Genomic DNA, 24,541 nt, shown 5'->3' on the forward strand with positions numbered 1-24,541 from the left:
GTCTCAAGAGAACTTGAAGTAGGAGGCCAGAGGAGGCCTAAATTAGATTGCATGCCCAAGAACTTGACAGGGCATCTATTTCTTCTGCCCAATGGTGAGGTAGATGCGAAATAAACCTCCACAGCTTGGTATTGCTTGCTGTAGCAAAAGGATGCAGTTCAGGAAAGGTCCACTAGCCCACAATCCAACTGAATAACTTTGGTTTTAGGGACCATTTGTTGGGATCCAGGAATCCTTGGGATAGGTGATCGGCATCTGTGTTTAGGTGGGCTGGAAGATAGACTACTTTTAGGTTCTTCAGATTCCCCTCTGCCCAAATGAAGATGGGTTCCACTTCCCTTAGTAAGGAACTATTGTTGGTACTGTCTTGGTGATGTATGTATGATATTGCAGCTCTATTGTCTATCCGAATCAGAACTGATTTGTCCTTGATCTGAGAGAGCAAATGCTGTCGATGCGAGATAATCCGCCTGAATTTCCAGGATATTTGCAATGATGTTTGCAGCATTGAACACTCATCTCTCTTAAGCCAACATCTGGTTGCAATGTGCCTCCTAGCCTATTGCATTGGTGTCTGTGGTAACTGTGGTTCAGAAGACATGCCTTAATGGATGAGGCTTTACAGGTATCTCCCTCTTTGTCCACTAGTGCAGACCCCTGTGCATCAAACTTGTTTGTTATATGGACTGGGATAGATGGTTTGCTCCATTGCTTCAGAAAATTCTAGCTAAAAGGTGCCTGAGATATCCATGGGACCATCTGGATACAAAAAGATAAAAAATCCATATTAAGTTGACTTAGCTGGAGCCTGTTATGTAGGACCATGTCCTCACTCTCCTTACTTTCTGAATGATCGCCCACAGTTTCTGAGATGGCAGGGACACCGTCCCTTTTTGCGTTGTTGAATAAGGCGCCTAAATTGGAGAAAAGATGACTCGTTTGATGATTTACCACCCAACCGTATCTTGATCGTGTAGGCCACAGCATCCACCTGTGTTCCACTAGCTGGGCTGGATCTTTTGATAAAAGGAGGATATTGTCTGGTTAGTGGTAAGTACCGAGACTCAGTTCTCATAAAGAAGCTTGGATAGTGATCTGAGCTGTAGTGAGGGCTCTGAGAGAAGTTCAGGGTCCGAAGGGGAGAATTGTAGATGGGCCTGGTCGACCAAAAATCTCAGATACTTCTAACCGTTGTAGTATGGGTGTGTGCAAATAAGCATCTCTGAATCCCTGAGTACATCTGATTCTGCAGTTCTGGCGAATCATATCTGAATTTCCTCCTGTGATGCAGAAAATCGCTTTCTGTAATCTTTCTGCAAAGAGCGATTTACCACAAAAAAGGGGAAATGGCTTTCTGTAATCTTTCTGCAAAGAGTGATTTACCATAAAAAAGGGTATTTATACTAATTTTGTTTTGACAGTGTCAGCTTCCCATCGTTCTAACTACAATACCCATATGGCTATCACAAGTAGTGACGTTGATCTTGCGAAGTAAGGAACAGTACTGTATCCATCGCTCCTTTAAGTTGAGGTCTATTCATCTGTCTAAAGGATCCTCAATTGAGGCTGAATCATTGATTGGTGAGATGAAATTCTTTGTTATACGAACCACTGCCGTGTCTACCTCCGGTGGACCGTCTGGCATTGTAGAATCTTGTTCCAATGGTGGATAAAGTTTCCTAGGCAATTGAGAGGAAAAAACATTATTAATTTATTTAATTTCTAGGACCTATACGCTCCCGCCTTACTCAGCCCTGCCCACCGAACAGGCTCCTGACATCCGAGCATGCGCAGAGCGGACAGGAAGATGCTGAGAGACTCAGAAAAGCCGGCACGAGGTGCACGCTGACCACTATAGTAACCAGGAATTAAGTTATAATATCACAAGGAGGGGAAGGTAGTGAGGGAGGAAGAAGAAGAACGCAAAAAAGAGAGAGAGGAACATAAGAAAACGAAAGCGAGCGAGAATGGATGACAGGAGGTAGATAAGGCTACGTGAAAAATAGATATAGCTGCTTTCTCTGCTGCAGGCTTGAACAAATGCCAGTATATAGATGCAGATAGGAGCTCTTAGTTAAAGTGGTTGTATACCCTTTTTTGTAACTTTTACCTACAGGAAAGCCTATAATAAGGCTTACCTGTAGGTAAAAAAAATATCTCCTAAACCTGTACGGTTTAGGAGATATTCCCCTCGGTATGCGCCGCTGACTGCAGCGGCGCATGCGCACGAGGGGATTCTCGGCCTGAAAATCTGGCAGTGGCCGGCGGGCGGAAAGAAATCTCCCGCGTGCATGCGCGGGAGTGACGATATCGCGGCTCCGGCCACTCACAGCGCCGGAGCCGCGATACCCGGAAGAAACGCCGAGGGAGCATGTCAGCTCCCTCGGCGTGGATCGTGCCAGATGTCGGGGCCTCGTTCTAAGGTAAGTATTTCATAATGAGCTAGTATGCGGTGCATACTAGCTCATTATGCCTTTTGCTTTGCAGGTGTTAAAAAAAAAAAAAATAGCGGGTTTACTACCGCTTTAAGAGACAACTACTGTCCCAAAAGACCCACAGAAGGGATTCCTTATCTTATCAGCGCATTTAGCTGCCTAAGAATAGGGACTGCACCTGGGAGACGCTTGAACCCAGCTGGAAGCTACCGACTGCAGAGGTAAGGGACGTTCGACCACCATTCCTGACCGTGAGGTATGAGGAAAAAAGGAGAATGCTGGGAGTGCATAATTCTAGGGATGAGCTTCATGTTCGAGTCAAACCCATGTTCGACTCGAACATCGTCTGTTCGCCCGTTCAGCGAATTCTGAACGTTATGGGCCATTCGATTGGCGTATCACGGCCCATAATTCACTGCGGCATAGCAGTGCATTGCTGGCTGATGATTGGCCAAGCATGCACTATGACCCGCATGCTTGGCCAATCACAGCGCCGTCTGTACAGCGAGCTGTAATTGGCCAAAGCCAGGGTGGATTTGGCCAATTATGTCTCAGGGGGTTTAGTACACACCCCACACTAGTCGCCCTTGTGTAGTGTGTTCCGGTGTGCTGATAGAGAGATATGCAGTGCCATTTCATTTCAATTGAGTTAGAGCAAACTGGAGGCAAGTCAGTTAGCTGCAGTGAGTGTATTGTGTGTGTATATATATATATATATATATATATATATATATATATATATATATATATATGCATCCTAGGTGTTGTGTTGTGTGTGTGTGTGTGTGTGTGTGTGTGTGTATATATATATATATATATATATATATATATATATATATAGAGAGAGAGAGATAGATATGTAATGTATGTATATATACACTGTATTCTTCAGTTTAGCTAGATTTGTTCCTGTGTACTGTGTCCTTTGCACAGTGTGCACCTAAAACTACCCCAATTGCTGGTGTTCTTCTGATCCTGTACCATAGGCAGGTAGCTACATTTGGTGTACTGTGTACTCTGCACAGTCTGCACCTAAAGCTACCCCAATTGCTGGTGTTCTTCTGATCCTATACCGCAGGTAGCTGCAGTAATTAGTTGGTGTACTGTGTACTCGGTACAGTCTGCACATAAAGCTACCCCAATTGCTGGTGTTCTCATACTAATAATACTACAGGCAGGCAGTTGATTCTGCTAGCTGCAGTATAATCAGTATATATGTCCCAGCTTTTTGCAGCTACATCTCCCTGCAGGCCATTAGTATGTCTGGAAGGCCAACAAGGAGAGGCAGACAGTCATGAGCCAATAAAACAGGGCAAGCAGGCTCTGTCTCTAGGGGCAACGATGCTGGTCGTGGACACGGTGCATCCTTATCAGGCCATGGGGCACGCTTGTCCTTTTTTTCGGCAGCTGGCCGCATTGAGCCGCAACATGCCGAAGACTTGGTAGAGTGGATGACCAAGCAGTCCTCATCCTCCTCATCCTCTCTCACCCAGGCTCAGGGTACTTTGTCTGGCAAAGCAGCTGCCAACATGGCCTCTTCCCTCAGCTCAATGGCCTCAGTCACTCCTTCCTTAACCTGACCATGTCCTCCTGAGGAGTCCCTCAAACTGTTTGACCACAGGAGGATGCCCAGCATTTTGAAGGCTCTGCTAATATCCAGCTAGAGGAAGGCAGTAATGAGAGCCTAGAGAGAGGGGGTGCCCAAGAAGGACAGCAATCTGGCAGTCATGTTCCCCCAGCTGCAGCACAGCATACTGCCAGGTTTGCTCCAGTGATGAGGAGGGAGGGGATGATGAGGTCACTGACTCCACATTGGTGCCTGATAGGAGAGAGGAGGAAGAGGAGGCACTTCTCCAATGAGGCAGGCCCTACAGGGGCCAGCTTAAGGGCAGCACACCAACTGCATCACACAGCAGAGCTCCGCATGTGCAGGGTGCTGCCTCTGCGCGTTATTCCAAAAGTTTTTTGGTGTGGGCCTTTTTTGAGATGAGTGCATCAGATCTCACTGCTGCTATTTGCAACATATGTCTCAAGCATATCTCGCGTGGCCAAAAGATCAGCCGCTTGGGCACCACACGCTTGACCAGACATATGTCGACTTGCCATGCAGTTCATTGGCAAGCGTACCTAAAAGACCCACACCAAAGAACAAAGCGGACATCTCCTTGCTCCTCATCAGCTGGGATCTCCAACCCCACTATACCTTTAGTCCTCTCTGAAACCTGCACTGAGAGGAATGAAGGTGTAGAATTAGGTGTGTCACAGCCAAGTACTTGCAGGAAATCTGCTATCAGTACACCGACGTCCGATTGTACCTGGCAAATTTCCCTGCCCCAGCTGCTGCACCGCCGAAAGAAGTTCACTCCCAGCCATCCACATGCCCAGCTGTTGAATTCTAGCTTGGCTAAATTGCTAGCATTTCAACTGCTGCCTTTTCAGTTGGTAGACTCTGCCCCGTGAGTTTGTGGAATGTGCAGGTTCCCAAACGCCACTTTTTCAAACGGAAGGCAATTCCGGCTCTCTACTGGCATGTGGAAGGCAATGTCTTGGCCTCGCTGGACAGGGCGGTCTGCGGTAAGGTGCATATTACTGACTCATGGTCCAGCAGGCATGGACAGGGACGTTGCCTATCTTTCACAGCACATTGGGTGACTCTGCTGCCAGCTGGGAAGGCTGCAGGACAAGGTGCAGTAGTGTTGGAGGTTGTTCCGTCACCACGCCTCCAAAATGCTACTACTGGTGATTCTGACACCCCTTTCTCCTCCACCCCTCCTCTTCTTCTTCCTCCATGACCTCTTTGTGTGCTTTGTCCTCGGAACTAGCAGTGCTCCGTAGGCATTCAAGGGGCTATGCAAGTATGTAGGCAAAAATATGCCATGCGGTGCTTACGCTGGTGTGCTTGGGGCACAGGAGCCACACTGGGGCAGATATTCTGTCAGCTCTGCAGGGGCAGGCTCAGAGGTGGTTGACGCCACACCAGCTTAAGCCAGGAATGGTGGTTTGCGACAATGGCACCAACCTCCTCGCCGCCCTCCGACAGGGACAACTGAACCATGTGCCCTATTTGGCTCATGTCCTTAACTTGGTGGTGCAGCGGTTCTTGGGCAGGTACCCAGGCTTACAGGATGTCCTGAGGCAGGCCAGGAAAGTCTGTGTGCATTTCCGCTTGTTATATAATGCCAGTGCTTGGCTGGCTGGCCTCCAAAAGGAATTTAACCTGCCCAAGAACTGCCTAATCTGTGACATGCCCACCAGGTGGAACTCAACGTTGGCCATGCTGCAGCAGCTGCACATGCAGCAGAGGGCCATCAATGAGTACCTGTGTGACTATGGCACCAGGACAGGGTCAGGGGAGCTTGGTTTTTTTCCCCACTCCAGTAGGCCATGATCAGGGATGCATGCACTGTCCTGTCACCATTTGAGGAGGCCATGAGGATGTTGAGCAGTGACAGTGCATGCATCAGTGACACTGTCCCTCTTGTCCACCTGTTGGAGCACGTGCTGCGTGGAATAATGGACAGGGTACTTAAGGCAGAACAAAGGCAGGAAGAGGAGGACTTCCTTACCTCTCAAGGCCCCCTTTATCCAGACAGTGTTCCTGCTGGCCCGCCGAGCACAGAGAGAGGAGGAGGAGGATTGTGTCAGCATGGATCCCTTCAAGACTGCCTTTGCTGATGCTGAATGACTATCCTCTTCCTCCTCAATGATCATGCTGATAGCTTGTAAGAACATTTTTGGTTCTGGGCGCCACCACCAGTGGCTAAGGCTCAATTTTTCAGCCCCTGTTTAACAGGGGCGTGTAATTAAAATTTTTGATTCAATACTTTGAAGCAGGGCTCATTCCTGCGCTCCAACTAGAGTATCTATGAGGGGTTGCAGTATTTTGTCACGAGTGCCTAAGGCCCAATTTTCAGACCCTGTTTAACCACTTTCAGATTGGACCATTTTGCTGGCTTAAGACCAGACCACTTTTTGCGATTTGGCACTGCGTCGCTTTAACTGACAATTGCGTGGTCGTGCGACATGGCTCCCAAACAAAATTGATGTCCTTTTTTTCCACAAATAGAGCTTTCTTTTGGTGGTATTTGATCACCCCTGCGGTTTTTATTTTTTGCGTTATAAACAAAAAAGCTAATTTTTTTTTCCTCAGTTTAGGCCAATACGTATTCTTCTACATATTTTTGGTAAAAAAAAAATCGCAATGAGCGATTGATTGGTTTGCGCAAAATTTATAGCGTTTACAAAATAGGGGATAGTTTTATGGCATTTTTATTAATATATTTTTTTTTTTACTAGTAATGGCGGTGATCAGCGCTTTTTTTATTGTAACTGCGACATTAGGGTGGACACATCGGACATTTTTGACACATTTTTGAGACCATTGTCATTTATACAGCAATCAGTGCTATACAAATGCACTGATTCCTGAGATAATGGCACTGGCAGTGAAGGGGGTTAACCAGGGGGTGGCAGTGTAGGGGTTAAGTGTGTCCTAGGGGCGTGCTACTAACTCTGGGGGCGTGACTGTGTGTTAGTGAACACTGATCTCTGCTCCAATCACAGGGAACAGAGATCAGTGTCACTTGTTGCTAGACAGAACTGGGAGATGCTGTTTACTCCTGCATCTCCCCATTCAGCCTCCCCGTGAGACGATCGCGGGTATCCCCACGGCAATCGAGTCCGCTGGACCCGCGGCCGGACTCACGGGGGTCCCGACCAGCGCACACCGCTTGCGGCGCAGACACAATGGCACGGTGGCATTCTTAAAGGGACGTTCCTGTACACCCATATTCCTGTCCGTGCCATTCTGCCGACGTACATCATCGTACGCCGGTCGGGAAGTGGTTAACAGGGGCGTGTAATTAAAATTTTTGATGCAATACTTTGCAGCAGGGTTCATTCCTGTGCTCCAACTAGAGTTTCTGTGAGGTGTTGCAGTGTTGTGGCACCAGTGCCTAAGGCCCAATTTTTCTGTCCCTGTTCAACAGGGACATAATTACGATCTAATATTTCACAGCAGGGCCCATTCCTGCACCCACCAAGAATAACTGTGAGGGCTTACAGTGTTGTGGCAACACCACCACCAAAGGCCCAATTTTTCTGCCCCTGTTCAACAGGTGCATGTAATTACAATTCTTGATATAATATTTCACAGCAGAGCCCGTTCCAGCGCCCACCAAGAGTAACTATGTGGACTTATAGTGTTGTGGCACCAGCACCATCACCACAACCACCAAAGGCCCAATTTTTCTACCACTGTTCAACAATGGCATGTAATTACAATTCTTGATATAATATTTCACAGCAGGGGTTTCCAGCGCCCTCCAAGAGTAACAGTGAGGGCTTACAGTTTTGTGGCAACACCAACACCTTAGGCCCAAATTTCTGCAGAGCATATAGGGCAGCTGTCTTGTCAAATAGGGTCCTCCATCAGATGCTGTCCTCTGCGTACTGCGCATGCGCAGTACACAGGAGCACAGATTCCGAAAATTGCTGAGGACGAACGGCGCCTGCGCCGTGAGTCCAGGTTCTATCCCCACTATCCAAGTGGACATAGAGTTAGAATAAAAAAGAGCCGAGCGCAGCGAGGCCGAGCCCGAAGCGTGGCGAGCGAAGCTCGCCCGCGAGGGGCCCTCTAAAATTCTAAACCCTATGTCCGCTTGGATAGTGGGGCTACCTCCTCCACTCACGGCGCAGGCGCCGTTCAGCTTCGGAGATTTTCCGAAGCTTCGTCTGCTCCGTACTGCGCATGCGGACACATATGGATGACCGGACTCTATTAGGCAGAACACAGGCCCCTACTTTCAAACATCAAACTTACAAACGTCTCCTACTTGCAAACAGAAGGAGACAACAGGAAGTGAGATTACATCTACCCCTAGGAAGGGAAATTCTCTCCTGTAAGAGTTGATATGGGAAAAACGTGTCTCCTCTCCACTGACATTTTATCACCAATCCTCATTTCACTAAAAACCCCAAATTTTCAAAAAAAAACATTTGTCATTGGGACAGAAAGTGAGGTGAAATCTTCTGAAGAGGTACACAAACAGCAAAAAAATGTTACAGGGGTGATAATCCTTCCCTATGTTTTCTAAAAAGCTTAACCACTTGAGACCCGCGCTATAGCCGAATGACGGCTACAGCGCGGATCTCTTTTTCCGGGACGACGTCAATAGACGTAGTCCCGTGCACGAGCGGCCTGCGCGCCCCCTGAGGGGCGCGCGCGGCACGCTCTGTGATCGGCGAGTCTACGAGACTCGCCTGATCACCGATCCGTGCAAGGGGTCGATCCCGACCCCCTTATCACGTGATCAGCTGTCAGCCAATGACAGCTGATCATGTAATATAACGGAGCCGGTAATCGGCTATTATTCTATTAATATTTTTATTATAGAAAACAAAAAAGCCGATCACCGGCGGCCGTGATCGGGACATCAGTCCCGATCACGGCCAGCCCTGCCAGTGCCCACCTGCCCCCTGCCAGTGCCCACCTGCCCCCTCATAACTACACATAATAAAAAATTAGTGCCCCCCGTCAGTGCCACCCAGCAGTGCCCATAGTGCCACCCAGCAGTGCCCACAGTGCCACCCAGCAGTGCCCACAGTGCCACCCAGCAGTGCCACCCAGCAGTGCCCACAGTGCCACCCAGCAGTGCCCACAATCTGCCTCAACAAAGGTGCTGCACCCCAGTGCCACATATCCGTGCCCATCAGTGTCATCTACCAGTGCCCATCAGTGCCCAGCAGTGCCGCCCATCAGTGCCCAGCAGTGCCACCTATCAGAGCCACCTATCAGTGCCACCTATCAGTGCCCATCAGTCCCATCTATCAGTGGTACCTATCAGTGCCCATCCGTGCCACCCATCCGTGCCACCCATCTGTGCCACCCATCCGTGCCATCTTATCTGTGCCCATCTTTGCCCATCAGTGCTGCCTTATCTGTGCCCATAGGTGCCGCCTTATCTGTGCCTATTAGTGCCGCCTTAACTATGCCTATCAGTGCCCACCAGTGCAGCCTATCAGTGCCCACCAATGCAGCCTATCAGTGCCCACCAATGCAGCCCATCAGTGCCCACCAGTGCAGCCTATCAGTGCCGCCTCATCAGCGCACTTCAATGAAGGAGAAAAATGACCTGTTTGCAAAATTTTATAACAAACTATTAAACATGATTTATTTATTTTTTGCATCTTTTTTTGTTTGTTTAGCAAAAAATAAAACTCCCAGCTGTGATTAAATACCACCAAAAGAAAGCTCTATTTGTGGGAAAAAAATGATAAAAATTTCATTTGGGTACAGTGTTGTATGCCCGCGCAATTGTCATTCAAAGTGCATCAGCGCTGAAAGCTGAAAATTGGTCTGGGACTGAGGGGGGTTTAAGTGCCCAGTAAGCAAGTGGTTAAAAATAGATTTTTTTTTGACTGGAGCTACACTTTAAAAATGTACCAGTTCAAAATTACAAACAGATTCTACTTAACAACAAACCTACAGTCCCTGTCTTGTTTGCACCGCCTGTACACTGCTGTTCAGAGTATATAGGGCCTGGGGGCCCCACGCCTTTCCTTTTCTTAATTTGGGTGCGGGGTTCCCCTTAATATCCATACAAGACCCAAAGGGCCTGGTAAGGGACTTGGGGGGGGGGGAACCAGACATTACATTAAAGCCGCAAGCAGTTTTAAATGACTTTTATTCCTTTAAAAATGTAATTTTGTGCAGGGACTGTTCTAAGCACGGGAAACACGCAACACTTTACAGGCATACTATAGACACCCCTCAGGTACGATATTTAAAGGAATATTTCACTTTTTTTTTTCACTTTAAGCATCATTAAAATCAGTGCTCCCAAAAAACTGACGTTTTTAAAACTTTTTTTTTTTGCATTGATACATGTCCCCTGGGTCCCCAAACCTTTTTTAGGGCAATAACTTGCATATTAGCCTTTAAAATTAGCACTTTTGATTTTGAACACTTGAGTCCCATAGACTTTAACGGGGTTCCAAAGTTTGTGCACATTTTCGCTCCGTTCGCAGGTTCTGGTGCGAACCGAACCGGGGGTGTTCGGCTCATCCCTAATATTCACTGGTCCTGAGAGGGGAGCCAAGGCGGAGCTTGTCACAGACATGCTGCCATGGAGGCACCAGGAAAACGTTGGCCTATAGTTCTACTTTAAAACGGAGTTCCAGTCTGTAAAAAAATAAATAAATAAAAATCAGCAGCTACAAATACCAAAGCTGCTGAATTTTAATATAAGGACATATACCTGTTCAGGTATCCCACAATGTCAGCACCCCTAACTGATTCATCATTCGGCTCTGGGTGCAGACGTCGGCATCTTCACTAAGGGCAATAGAAAGTGACAGCCTGTTTCCTACTGTGCATGCGCAAGTCGCACTGCGCCTTCTGAATGGTCCAGCTGTCTTCTGGGAGCTGTGTGTCTCCCAGAAATCAGCGGGGGGAGGGGGGATTTAAAAAAAAGCAATGCATGGAAAATTGCAGCCTGTCCTAAGTCGGCACTGTCCTAATTGGTGCGCCACCGCTCCGATTTCCAAAAACAGCTCCTGCACTACTTTTGGCCACTTCATGGGCATGAACCAGCACAGATGTCTTTCAAATCGCCCCCGTACACACACTGAAATGCGAGTTCGAAATTGTGGGAGTTCGGCTGAACTCCCACAATTTCAACCCACAGTTCAGTGTGAAGGAGGGCTTATTGTCACTGCCCCAGAAATACATAGTATTCAGTAACATAGGGCCATTGCTAACAATGACAAAAAACTGCTTAACCATGTATAATAATGTTTAAAATTGACTAATTTGGCTCCCACTGCTGTCAATCAAATCATGTGAGAAGGGAGCAGAGGGCGAGTCGCCCTGTATGTGTCAATATGTGCAAGCAGGGTGGCTCGAGAGCGAGCCTACATGAGTGCTACCATAGAAAGTGTCTCCCTATGGGGGGGTGCTTGCTGAAGAGGAGGAGCCAGACTCACTGGCAGGGGACCTCAGAAGAGGAGAATCAGTGCTACTCTGTGCAAAACCATTGCACAGAGCAGGTAAGTGTGACATGTTTAAAAAATAAGCTTTAATATCACTTTAAGCACAGAATGCATTTAGTTTTATAGTATATCTATAACCTGGTGTCTGGTATAAGTATAAAGTATTAGACATGTGCATTTCGTTTCATTATTCGGACATTTGGATGCATCCGTATTATAGAATTACAATGCTAACGAATTCAACCGAATTCGGACGAAATTCGAATCAAATTCGAAAAATTAAATTTTGCGACCCGAATTTGGGGCCACGTATCTCGGGGCCACTTGTAGCTAGAAACCCCAAATTGGGTATGCAAACACAGTAGAACTAGCACTACACCATCTCCAATTTGGGGTTTCTAGCTCTAAGTGACCCTGAGTTATGGGGCCCCAAAGTCGGGTCACAAAATGTCAAGCACTTTTCTGCAGCAGAGAATTACATTTTGCGACCCAAATTTGGGGCCACATATCTTGGGGTCACTTATAGCTAGAAACAACAAATTTGGTATGCAAACACAATAGAACTAGCACTACAACATCTGCAAATTTGGGGTTTCTAGCACCAAGTGACCCCGAGATACATGGCCCTAAATTTGGGTACCAAAATATTTTCGAATCCGGTTGAAATAGTTTCAAATGCGGTTTAAATAATTTCAAATAATGTTGAAATCATTTCGAATCCGGTAGAAATATTTTCGAATTTGGTTGAAATATTTTCGAATGCAACCGATTTTTCGAATTCGGTAGAAAACTAAACGAAATCTGAAAATGAATTTAACTAATTTAACAAATATAACTAAACGAAATTAATTAACGAATTAAAACGAAACTAAACTAAACAAATTTTTTCCTTTTGCACATGTCTATAAAGTATCTCACAAAAGTGAGTACACCCCTCATTTTTGTAAATATTTTATTATATCTTTTCATGTGACAACACTGAAGAAATGACAGTAGTGAGACAGTGACACTACAATGTAAAGTAGTGAGTGTACAGCTTGTATAACAGTGTAAATTTGCTGTACCCTCAAAATAACTCAACTCACAGCCATTAATGTTTAAACCGCTGGCAACAAAAGTGAGTACACCCCTAAGTGAAAATGTCCAAATTGGGCCCAAAGTGTCAATATTTTGTGTGGCCACCATTATTTTCCAGCAGTGCCTTAACCCTCTTGGGCATGGAGTTCACCAGAGCTTCACAGGTTGCAACTGTAGTCCTCTTCCACTCCTTCATGACAACATCACGGAGCAGGTGGATATTATAGACCTTGCACTCCTCCTCCTTCCGTTTGAGGATGCCCCACAGATGCTCAATAGGGTTTAGGTCTGGGGACATGCTTGGCCAGTCCATCACCTTTTATCCTCAGCTTCTTGAGCAAGGCAGTGGTTGTCTTGGAGGTGCGTTTTGGGTCGTTATTATGTTGGAATACTGCCCTGCAGCCCAGTCTCCAAAGGGAGGGGATCATTCCATGCTTCAGTATACAGTACATACAGTACATGTTGGCATTCATGGTTCCCTCAATGAACTGTAGCTCCCCAGTGCTGGCAGCACTCATGCAGCTCCAGACCATGACACTTCCACCACCATGCCTGACTCTAGGCAAGACACACTTGTCTTTGTGCTCCTCACCTTCGTTGCCACCACACATGCTTGACACCATCTGAACCAAATAAGCTTATCTTGGTCTCATCAGACCATAGGACATAGTTCCAGCAATCCATGCTCTAATGCCCCGTACACACGAGAGGGATTAAGTCTGACAGACCTCCAAAGGAGTTCCGCCGGAGTTCCGCCGGAGTTCTGGCGGACTTTTCGACCGAACGGACTTGACCACACACCATCACACCAAACTCCGACGGAGTCGAACGTGATGACGTACGACTGGATTCGACGTAGGAAGTTCCTAGACAGTAGCCAATAGCTGCCCTAGCGTCGGTTTTAGTCCGTCGGAGTAGCACACACACGAGCGGATTTTTCGAAGGGGACCTGGTCCGGCGGAGTTCCGTCGGGAAAATTTAAAGCATGCTTCATTTCTAAAGTCCGTCAGACTTTAGCTTAGCTAAAGTCCGTTGCAGCCCACACACGATCGGATAGTCCGCCGGACTCAGTCCGTCGGAGTTTGGATGTCGAAAAGTCCGCTCGTGTGTACGGGGCATTAGTCTGCTTGTCTGCAGCAAACTGTTTGCAGGCTTTCTTGTGCATCATCTGTAGAAGAGGCTTCCTTCTGGGATGACAGCCATGCAGACCAATTTGATGCAGTGTGCGGCGTATGGTCTGAGCACCAACAGGCTGACCCCCCCCCCCCACACACACACACACCCCTTCAACCTCTGCAGCAATGCTGGCAGCACTCATACGTCTATTTCCCAAAGACAACCTCTGGATATGATGCTGAGCACGCCCACTCAACTTCTTTGGTCAACCATGGTGAGGCCTGTTCTGAGTGGAACATGTCCTGTTAAACCGCTGTATGGTGTCGCTCACTTTCAGGGTCTTGGCAATCCTCTTTTAGATTAGGCCATCTTTATGTAGAGCAACAATTCTTTTTTTCAGATCCTCAGAGAGTTCTTTGCCATGAGGTGCCATGTTGAAATTCCAGTGACCAGTATGAGACAGTGAGAGTGATGAAACCAAATTTAACACATCTGCTCCCCATTCACACCTGAGACATTGTAGCACTAACAAGTCACATGACCCTGGGAAGGGAAAATGGCTAATTGGATCAAATTTGGACATTTTCACTTAGGGGTGTACTCACTTTTGTTGCCAGCGGTTTAGACATTAATGGCTGTGTGTTGAGTTATTTTGAGGGGACAGCACATTTACACTGTTATACAAGCTGTACACTCACTACTTTACATTGTAGCAAAGTGTCATTTCTTTAGTGTTGTCACATGAAAAGATAGAATAAAACAGTTACAAAAATATGAGGGGTGTACTCACTTTTGTGAGATACTGTAGCTGTTTGCATACAAGCTGATCCTTTGTTGTGACTAGCACTAGGCAGTCAGTGTTGTTTACAGCACTTTATTAGTAATCAGCAGGGCTGCTGTTAGAAATCTTGGGCCCGATACAGCCTCCCTGACAGGCCTCAACATACCCCACCCTACATACAAATTAAATTTTTGCTAAAATGCCACAACCGCGAGGCTATGCTCTGCAGCCATGGCAGAAATGACACCCTCATTGAAAAAACCCAGTCAGGTAAATAGCTCTTCTCTGCAAGTGTCCACAACCAGCACTGTGCTGCCCTGTCCTGTTGAGAGGTGAAAGGGGCACAGGAGGAGGACACAGCATACTGATTATGTGGAGAAGTAATATGATGGTGGACAGAGAAGCGAGCTACTGTGAGGGGGTGAGGAGGACACTATCATGTCCGCAGCCTCTGTCCACCTCCTGTAGTATGTCGGCAGCCTCTGTCCACCTGCTGTAGTATGTCCGCAGCCTCTGTCCACCTCCTGTAGTATGTCTGCAGCCTCTGTCCACCTCCTGTAGTATGCCCACATCTTCTGTCCACCTCCGGTAGTATGCCCGCATCCTCTGTCCAACCTCCGGTAGTATGCCCGCATCCTCTGTCCACCTCCGGTATTATGCCCGCATCCTCTGTCTACCTCCTGTAGTATACCCGCATCCTCTGTCCACCTCCTGTAGTATGTCCACGGCCTCTGTCCACCTCCTGTAGAATGCCCACATCCTCTGTCTACCTCCTGTGGAGAGGAGACTATAGAATAAAACCAGAGCCACCAAGCTGGAGCCGTCTGACTGAGGCCTGCACATTGCACCTGAGAGGAGGTCAGTGACAGCGCCGCCAGGCCAGTCTGAGGGGCGTCACTGTTGTAAGGGGGGAGTGAATATAATCCCCCCTTACCTTAGTGTATTCACTCTGCAGAAGGTGGTATCTGGTCACCAACCTGCAGACTCTGATGTAAGGGAGAACTCTGTGCTGGCTGGGTTATAGTATCCTGACCTTCATGTAAATTGAGAAATATGTTTTTTTACTTTTGTTTAACTTAAACACATTGCTAATAGCACTTTGTATTCATTCCGTTCCATTCGTTTAGATTCAGTAGTAGTTACTTTGGATAATTCGTAACTTTGGATGCAACTTTGGATGATATGACCTTCATTACTCTGGGCTCGGACCCTTCATTCATTCAGACATTGGTGGTTGTATTCGTAATTGGCCCACCACACCCTGTCTGGACTCTGGATGGAATGTAGTCTGACGCAGAAAAACACACAAGGGAATAATAGAGGAAGTTTGGGACTTTAAAATGAAGCACTTGGATAATGGAGGTAGGTTTTAACCATATTAAAAAAATAATAATTTTTTATTGATTGTTCAGTAACAGATCATAAAAAATAATAAAGATCAAATTCATAAAGTATATAGGCGTAAGTACAGTAGAAGCATGATATATAGTATTCACATATAGCAGCACATAGTAGTAATAAATAAAATAATTGGGTAGTATGGCATGGTAGTGCCTATGACAGCAAAACCGACATCAGCAAGTACATCCACATAATAGATATGCATCCACTAGATGTAAAACAAAAATAAATTTAGTATATAGTTAAAAAAGTAAATTCATAATAAAATAAATATAGTTCCATATAAAGTATAGCTGGGACATCATTTCAAAAGCTTGACGCGTTTCGTGGGTGTCTCCCCACTCATCAGGAGCTGATGCGACCAAAAAATTCCTATGGAATAGAATAAAAAATAATATAATATACTAACCATATAAATAAAAATAAATTAATGGGGATTTAATGCGTGTAAATGGTTAGCCAGGGCAGACTCACCAATCCGGATGGAAAGTGCACTGTGCGGCAGTGGGCGTAGGGTGGGCCATGGGCAAGATCCCTCCCCGGGAACTGAGGCGGCATAGACATGGATGCGATATCAGGCAAAACCAAAAAGATACAGCAGTGTTGAAGAGTATCAGATATGGAGTGTGTGGCAATTGTTGAAAACAACATATCTAAAAACAAAATGTTAATAGTATGTATGATTAATGAAAATAATGTGATGCGAAAGTAATTTAAAATTGATAGTGACCCTCAAAGGGTACAGAGAGAGTGCTGGCCATAAGGCAAGTATATACTATGTAGTAAGTATATGCAGATGAATGTAAACAGTGAATGGTGTGCAAAATTAAAAATAATGTAATAGTGTGAAAGAAAGTATGAGTGTGCAGGTTAACAAAAAGTGAAGAAAATTGATGAAGGGGTGTACATAGACCATGATAGACAAGGAGAGTGACAGAATTACCAGTCAGCAAAAAAAAAAAAAAAAAAAAAAAGGTGTGAGTAGTAGGAGAAAAAAGATTTTTCACCTAAACATCGCTCCTAAAACACCAGCAGACAAGATATTAGGATGAGAGATCCGTCCAGCCGGCGTCCTGCCAATAAGGTCTGCAGACACCGGTCAGGGCGGCTCTGAAAATAAAGGCCCCTTTAACTATCAACAGCTGATGCTGATTGCACAACCAGCATGGAGAAAAAAATAAAATAAAATATATAAGGTAAACTTTAATGATAGTAATGGTAATATTTATAAAAGCTAGTATAGTAGCTTAAGACAAAAAGTAGTAACCATGAGCATAGGCAGGGTCAAGTACAATCAGAACAGAGATGAAGTGTGAGTAGAAGGAGAAAAGAGATTTTTCACCTAAACATCGCTCCTAAAGAACAACACCAGCAGACAAGACGGCCAGTGTGTGCAGACTCCATGCAGAGACCCGCCGCACACATAGCTATCTCCGAGTGGGGTTTAAATATGCCGCCAACGCCACATGCGTGAAACATAGGGGGAGGAGCCACACCTAACCTGGAGAAAAAACCAGCGACAGGCGCGCCAGAATAATAAATAATAAAAAAAGAATAATAAATAATAAAAAATAAAAAATTATTATTTTTTTAATATGGTTAAAACCTACCTCCATTATCCAAGTGCTTCATTTTAAAGTCCCAAACTTCCTCTATTACGTACCGATTACCGGGATGGAGGCACATACTTGTGCTTCATTTAAAGTCCCAAAATTCCCCTCCTTTTTTGCACACAAGGGAATAAGGGACAATTCTCATTGGCCATAGATAACACACTAACACTGCCCATCTGAAAATCATATGAAACTGAATATATCCAAAAGAAATACGAATACATTAATCAATTATTTCTTTATATTCAGCGATAATGAATAGTCAGAAATAACGAAAATACAAAAAAGGAAATTATCCGGATGTAATCAATTCATTAACCACTTCCCGACCAGCGCACGACGATGTACGTCGACAGCATGGCACGGGCAGGCATATTGGCGTACATGTACGTCCAATATTCGTTGCCGCCGTGCCATCGGGAGCGCGCCGCCGGCGGCGCGCTCCCGCGCTGGTCGGGACCTCCGTGAGTCCGGTCGCGGGACCCGCGGACTCGATCGCTGCGGGCATCCCCGCGATCGTCTCACGGAGCGGCGGAATGGAGGAAATGCTGTATAAACAACATTTTCTCATTCTGCCTAGCAACTAGTGACGCTGATCTCTGCTCCATGTGATTGGAGCAGAGATCAGTGTACACTAAATGAAAGCCCAACCCCCCCACAGTTAGTAACACACCCCTAGGAACACTTAACCCCTACACTGCCACCCACAGGTTAACCCTTTCACTGCCAGTGTCATTTACACAGGAATCACTGCATTTATATAGCAGTGATTACTGTATAAATGACAATGGTCCCAAAAATGTGTCAAAAATGTCCGATGGGTCCCCGACAATGTCGCAGTCACAATAAAAATCGCAGATCGCCGCCATTACTAGTAAAAAAAAAAAATAATAAAAAATTATTAATAAAAATGCTATAAAACTATCCCTATTTTGTAAACGCTATAACTTTTGCGCAAACCAATCAATAATCGCTTATTGCGATTTTTTTTACCAAAAATATGTAGAAGAATACGTATCGGCCTAAATTGAGGGAAAAAAATGTTTTTTTATATATTTTTGGGGGATATTTATTATAACAAAAAGTAAAAAATAATGCGTTTTTTTCAAAATTGTCGCTCTATTTTTGTTTATAGCGCAAAAAATAAAAACCGCAGGGGTGATCAAATACCACCAAAAGAAAGCTCTATTTGTGGGAAAAAAAGGACGTCAATTTTGTTTGGGAGCCACGTCGCACGACCGCGCAATTGTCAGTTAAAGCGACGCAGTGCCGAATCGCAAAAAGTGGTCTGGTCTTTGACCAGCAAATTGGTCCGGTCTGAAAGTGGTTAAACTTGTAGGCTTGAATTGTTTTTTGTTCTTTCGGATCTTTGTTCTTTCTGACAATATGTTTTCATACGCATTCATCAAAAGAGTCTTTCGTTCATTCTGAGGATCATGAATGAATGGGGAGAGGGGGAACACATGGGGGCCCCAGGCAGCGGGTGGAAGGGGCAGATGTTAGAAACAATCCCCCCTGCAGGGCCCCCCTTTTTGAACTGATGGGGCCTGGGCCCGGTACAGGAAGGTCAGCTGTACTGCCTTATCAGCAGCCCCGGTAATCGGTACTATAGGAGACAATTTTACTGCAGGTTGGAAGGTCTACATCAGAATGTTATAACCAAAATAGTTTCAGGTCTATTTTAATGCATAGCTCCCAACTGTCCCTGATTTTGAGGGACTGTCCCTGATTTGGAACAAATTGGTCTTATTTATAAAGCTGTATATAACATTTTTATCTTTTAGTTTTCCAGTGCTAAAACCTTTTCATCCAATTTTTAAATTGTTGCATTTGTAAATTTCAAACGCCAGTATAAAGTAGTGGTAAAAAAAAAGCCCTGGTGGGTTTAACTAAGCATTTTTTTTTTGTATAATTCCCCTTTAGGAGGGGGCATGGGGGTGTCCTACACCTACATACTTTTGCTAAAAGGTGTCCCTCTTTCCCATCTCAAAAAGTTGGGAGGAATGCTAATGTGAGGCTAAAACCTCTATTGAATGCAGCATTTGACCAAATTCTGCCCTGCAAACATGCTCCAGGGCAAGTGCGCACCTGTTGGCTTCACAAAAAGAATGTAGGGACCTAAAATAGTGTTTTTTCTGATTTACAAGGCTACAGTTGTATGGCTGTACACACTCACTGCCCCGTCCAGACATCCCTGGTCAAGCCTGTTCAGAAGAAGAGATTGGCTGTGTTGAAATTTCTCAACCAGGTCCTACACACAGTTTGATTGTTGGACGACCAAGCGTCAGATTTTTATTAAAAGCGTGTGCAGGATTTTGTCTAGCATACTAACTATCCGCAAATTGTCGTTTGACAAACACGAACATAGTGGCGTACTATGAGAGTATAAAGAGGAAGTCAATTTCTCAAGAGCCACCCTTTGGGTTCCTTCTGCTAATTTCGTGTTAGTAGAAGTTTGGTGAGCATTGATTCGCGATTTTCAGATCGTACAAAACAAATGCCTTTTAAAATACGTTTGGCATAACTACATCAGTATCGCCAGCAAAGAAGCTTCATTATTATCCCATTAAAGAAGATGAGAATTTCGACATTTCATCAATTGCCGTGTCACAAATGTTAATTCTAGATTACGAACAGTAGTTTACAATACCAAACGCTTCCCAGTCATTCCTTGATTCCGAGCATGCCTGTTTGTACTTTCGACTTTTGTGTGACAATTTCTGTACTGACCATCGGAAAATCAGACGTTGAGTTCACATCCCACAAATATTTTATAGCCGGCACATCCAGGTTTTGTCTGACGAAAAAGTAAAATAGGCTGTCAAAAGCACCATACTAATGATCCGAAAATCCGCAGATTGCTCATCTTACGAATTTTCCCTTCTGATTTTAGTATCATGTGTACAAGGCCTTAGTTTTGCTTCAGAACAAGCTGGCACTGGAGGTATCGGGTGATTGCCTACTCTTCTTCAAACAGCTTGTTCCTACCACCATTGGCATGCATTTCCCTGTCCTCCCTATTGTAAGGTAAACTGTGTAAACATCAGAAAGCCCATTGCTGTCAATAAACTCTGCTCATACCATAGTGTTGCGGTGCATGGGAAAAAAAAATTGTGCAGGCTATGGTTTGGGTAAGTTGTCACACAGATTGCTATTCAGTTGAATTGAATTAGAAACATTCATATGTTCATGCATTGGCTACATGTTAAATTAACTCGAGTGAAAAAAAAACACATTATATATCAGAAACACATCCCAGTGATGAACTGATGATAAATCAATAACCAAATTCCATAAACAAAAAATCGTATACAACTTCATAATGCTACCAAATATTGAAATATGAGCTCTTGTCATCCACTAGCTAGTTATCCACTAGCTGCCATAACCCCGGTATATGCTTCTTCGGCCAGCAGTCCACTTTCCAATAAGAGTGGTCTCGCCGCGGATTCGCCTCAAGATCACTTTTATCGGCGGCAGGAGAGGCCCCCCCTCCCGACACGCTCCTATGCCCTCTGCCGCTTACCAGATCCATCGGTAACGGCGGAGGCAATCAGAAGTTTCCCCTTGCTGGGTATGGAGACGAGTGAGGGGAAGATGGTCCTTGCCCATCTCCATAACATTGCAGGGCAGATGCAACGTCAAAATATCACTTCCGCCCATAGCTCTTAAAGGGACATTTTTTTTTTTTATAATGACAAATTGTTTTTGTTATTTTTTTTTATTGCATTTTTGTGTAAATTTGAGATCTGCGGTCTTATTGACCCCAGATCTCATATTTAAGAGGTCCTGTCATGCTTTTTTTTCTATTACAAGGGATGTTTAAAAATTGGGCTAACTTTACTGTTGTCTTATTTTTTTAATTCAAAAAAGTATATTTTTTCCAAAAAAAGTGCGATTGTAAGACCGCTGCACAAATATGGTGTGACAGAAAGTATTGCAGCAAATGGCATTTTATTATCTACGGTGTTAGAAAAAAATGTGTAATGTTTGGGGGTTGTAAGTAATTTTCCAGCGAAAAAAACTTTTTAACTTGTAAACCACAAATCTCAAAAAGAAGCTCGGTCCTTAAGTGGTTATACAAATAAACAACTATAATAAGTCCTTTGTGAATATATTTACATTTCTTCACATCCACTCCTTTGAATATCCACCACGTGCAATAAAGTGATAAACGCTATGTGCTCTTCTCAAATAATGTGCACCTCCACCTAAAGTCAGAGGGGCCACTCACTAGATCATTTTGGGCCACTCACTAGATCATTTTGGGCCACCAGGACTCTCACAGCTTTCAGTGATTAGGTTCCTGTAATGGATATATCCTGGACATCCACTGAAGTGTGAAAGGGGCCTAAACATATGATGTTTATGATTGTTTTTTGGCAATAGGCTAAAAAATTTAAGGCAGCGGTTAATCACCCTATTATTTTTGCACATAAGTTGATGCTGTTTCATTCTAAACTTTTTTTTGGTATACAAGCATGTCCCTAGGCATAAATGTGCACCATCAGCATAGGTGTGTGCAGCCTATTGCATTAGGGCGTGCACCCCAAAGCTCAAACATGTATGAGTGTGTGTGCATGTGTATATGTACTGATGGTGTCAGTGGAACAGTGGATGGTGTCATAAGGACAGAGATTGGTGTCAGTAGGGCAGTGGACAGTGTCAGAAGTTTTATTTTTATTATTTTTTTAAGATTTTATTTTTTACATTTTTTTTATTTGGGGAAATATCAGTGGTCTAAACAAGGGGGAATATGCACCACACAAGGCGATTAGGGCATGCCCAGGCACACCTGGCCCACCTTGTGTGCACGCCTATGACCTCCAGGCAATGAAAACATAAATATTTATGGAGAGATCTCTAATATTCAAGATTTTTTTTTTTTGTTGTTGGTTGGACCATGCTTGCATCATCCAGACGTGCAGTTTTAAGATTCGTTAATGGCCAAATCTAGAACAAATTAGCCTTGGCTGTCAAGGCCTACATAAGGGTCACCAAGGCTGAATAAAGATTGGCCAGTACTTGTATTTAAATACAATTGATTTAAAGCAAACCTGTTTTAAAGATAAACATTGAAACCTGAACCCAGGAGATAAAATTCCTGCACGTAGCACCTCTTAATGCCCGAATGTATCTTCTGGGTCCCAGTTTTATTGTTTAACTTTAGTACACACATATTTTCATGCAAATAGACACCCTGCCTAGCCATCCTTGCTTCATTGAAGTTGTTCCCTCCCCCACCCCCTCCCCTACTGTTTAAATACCCAAGTAAGACAGGCTCAGCCTGACCCGTTGTTGACATCCTACTAGTAAAAATCTTTTTCACTCCTAGCTATGCCTGTATAGTCAGCCATCGTCAACTTTTAGGATTTTCCCCTCTACAGTTTAAAGTTTTGAGAGTCTGTATGAAGCAACATTAGATCCAAAGTAAAAAATGTGAAAGAAAACAAACAAACGTATAACAGCCCTGAAATTCCCAGCCTGAGCAGCCAAAATCTAGAGAAGCAATAGACTGTTCAGTGTGAGAAGGACCATGTTCAAGCTGATTTGTTTGGCTCTAGAGCAGCAGTGGAGAAGGAGGAGAAAATGAAGGCCCTTTTCATTTGATGCATGTTTCTTTTTGCCTCCACATACAGCTGACACACACGTTTCCATCTGCATTTGTCCTGTGAGGTCACTTCCTATGTGTAATCAGTGTATTTCCACGCGTTTACATGGGTTTGCACACTATGCATCCTGTGCCCATGTGATAACTTGCATTTTGGACTGCATGCACTCATAAAGGCATTCAGCTGCATCCGGTGTGACTGGACCCTTAACCACTTCAGCTCCGGAAGGTTTACCCCCCCCCCCCCCTTCATAACAAGGCCATTTTTGTGCGATAAGGCACTGTGTTACTTTAACTGACGATTGGACGGTTGTGCAATGCTGTACCCAAATAAAATAGAGCTTTCTTTTGGTGGTATTTGATCACCTCTGCAGTTTTTATTTTTTACGCTATAAACAAAAAAAGACTGAAAATTTGGAAAAAAAAACAATATTTTTTACTTTCTGCTATAAAACCTATCCAATAAAAAAAATAAAAAAATCAAATTTCTTCATCAATTTAGGCCAATATGTATTCTGTTACATATTTTTGTTTGTGTAGCGGGGGCTCCTGAAGAGCACACGCTATACGTTTTTCAAAGTTAAAGTTATGCCTAAACTGCAGTTTGGTTTGGGTACAATTGTCTAAATTTGGACTTCAGCATCAGTCTGACTGGACTGTGAGATGTTTAGCCTGGCCACAGGGGACACTGTCTCTTCTGGCAGGCATGGAACTATGGTCTGGTTGGGTGCTTAAGTTGCTCTCTCTGGGAGTCCGCCTAGTTGGAGTGGCGCTCTTGCTGTGCTTTCTGGGAGAGGGTATTTAAGATGCGGATGTCACGTGGTACGAGGTTCCGCCCCAAAATGATGTACTGTACATGGTCCTGGTCCTCCTGATCAGCCCCCAGGAAGGCTATGGCCTGGGATGCGGATCCACCCAATCTTTATGTCTCGGGGCTGGTAAGCCCGAGGCAAGGAAACTAAAGGAGGATTCTGAGGTGGTTGGGTGCCGTCTCCGGTTTGGGAGAGACCCAGTGACTTCAAGCATTCCAGGGGAGGACTCTTCAGAAGAAGACCACGTACGGGTTGGTTTCTTAGTAAGAGCCTGGAAGGGCTGAAGTACCCAAGAGAATCCGGTCTCATGGATTTCGCCAAGCTGGCTGAAAGATCCAGATATCCTACGAGTGTTCTTCAAGTTTAGTTTCCCTACGAGTTCTACAACAATGTCTGTGGCAGAAACATTATCTTGTATGTTCTAATCCAACGTCTGTTGCAGAGACTTGTTCCTGAGTAAGCACCTTGTTGGCTGCTAGGCCTTGTGAGAGAGGGACTGTCCAACTTGAGTGAACATCCAGTTACGAATGGCTATTCTGTGGATGCAGTCAAAGTAAGAAAGTTCTTCAGCATTTTGACTTTGACACTAAGAGTACCTGAACTTCCTTTAAAACCCTCTGATCCCAATTGAAGAGACTGTTCATTGTCTACGTTTTTGCAAATAAAATCCATTCAAGTGGATCTGTTGTCAGTCTCTCGAGTTA

Source organism: Lithobates pipiens, unplaced genomic scaffold, assembly GCF_037356315.1.
Source record: "Lithobates pipiens isolate NorthernLeopardFrog02 unplaced genomic scaffold, aLitPip1_a1.2 Scaffold_19, whole genome shotgun sequence".
Taxonomy (NCBI): Eukaryota; Metazoa; Chordata; class Amphibia; order Anura; family Ranidae; genus Lithobates; species Lithobates pipiens.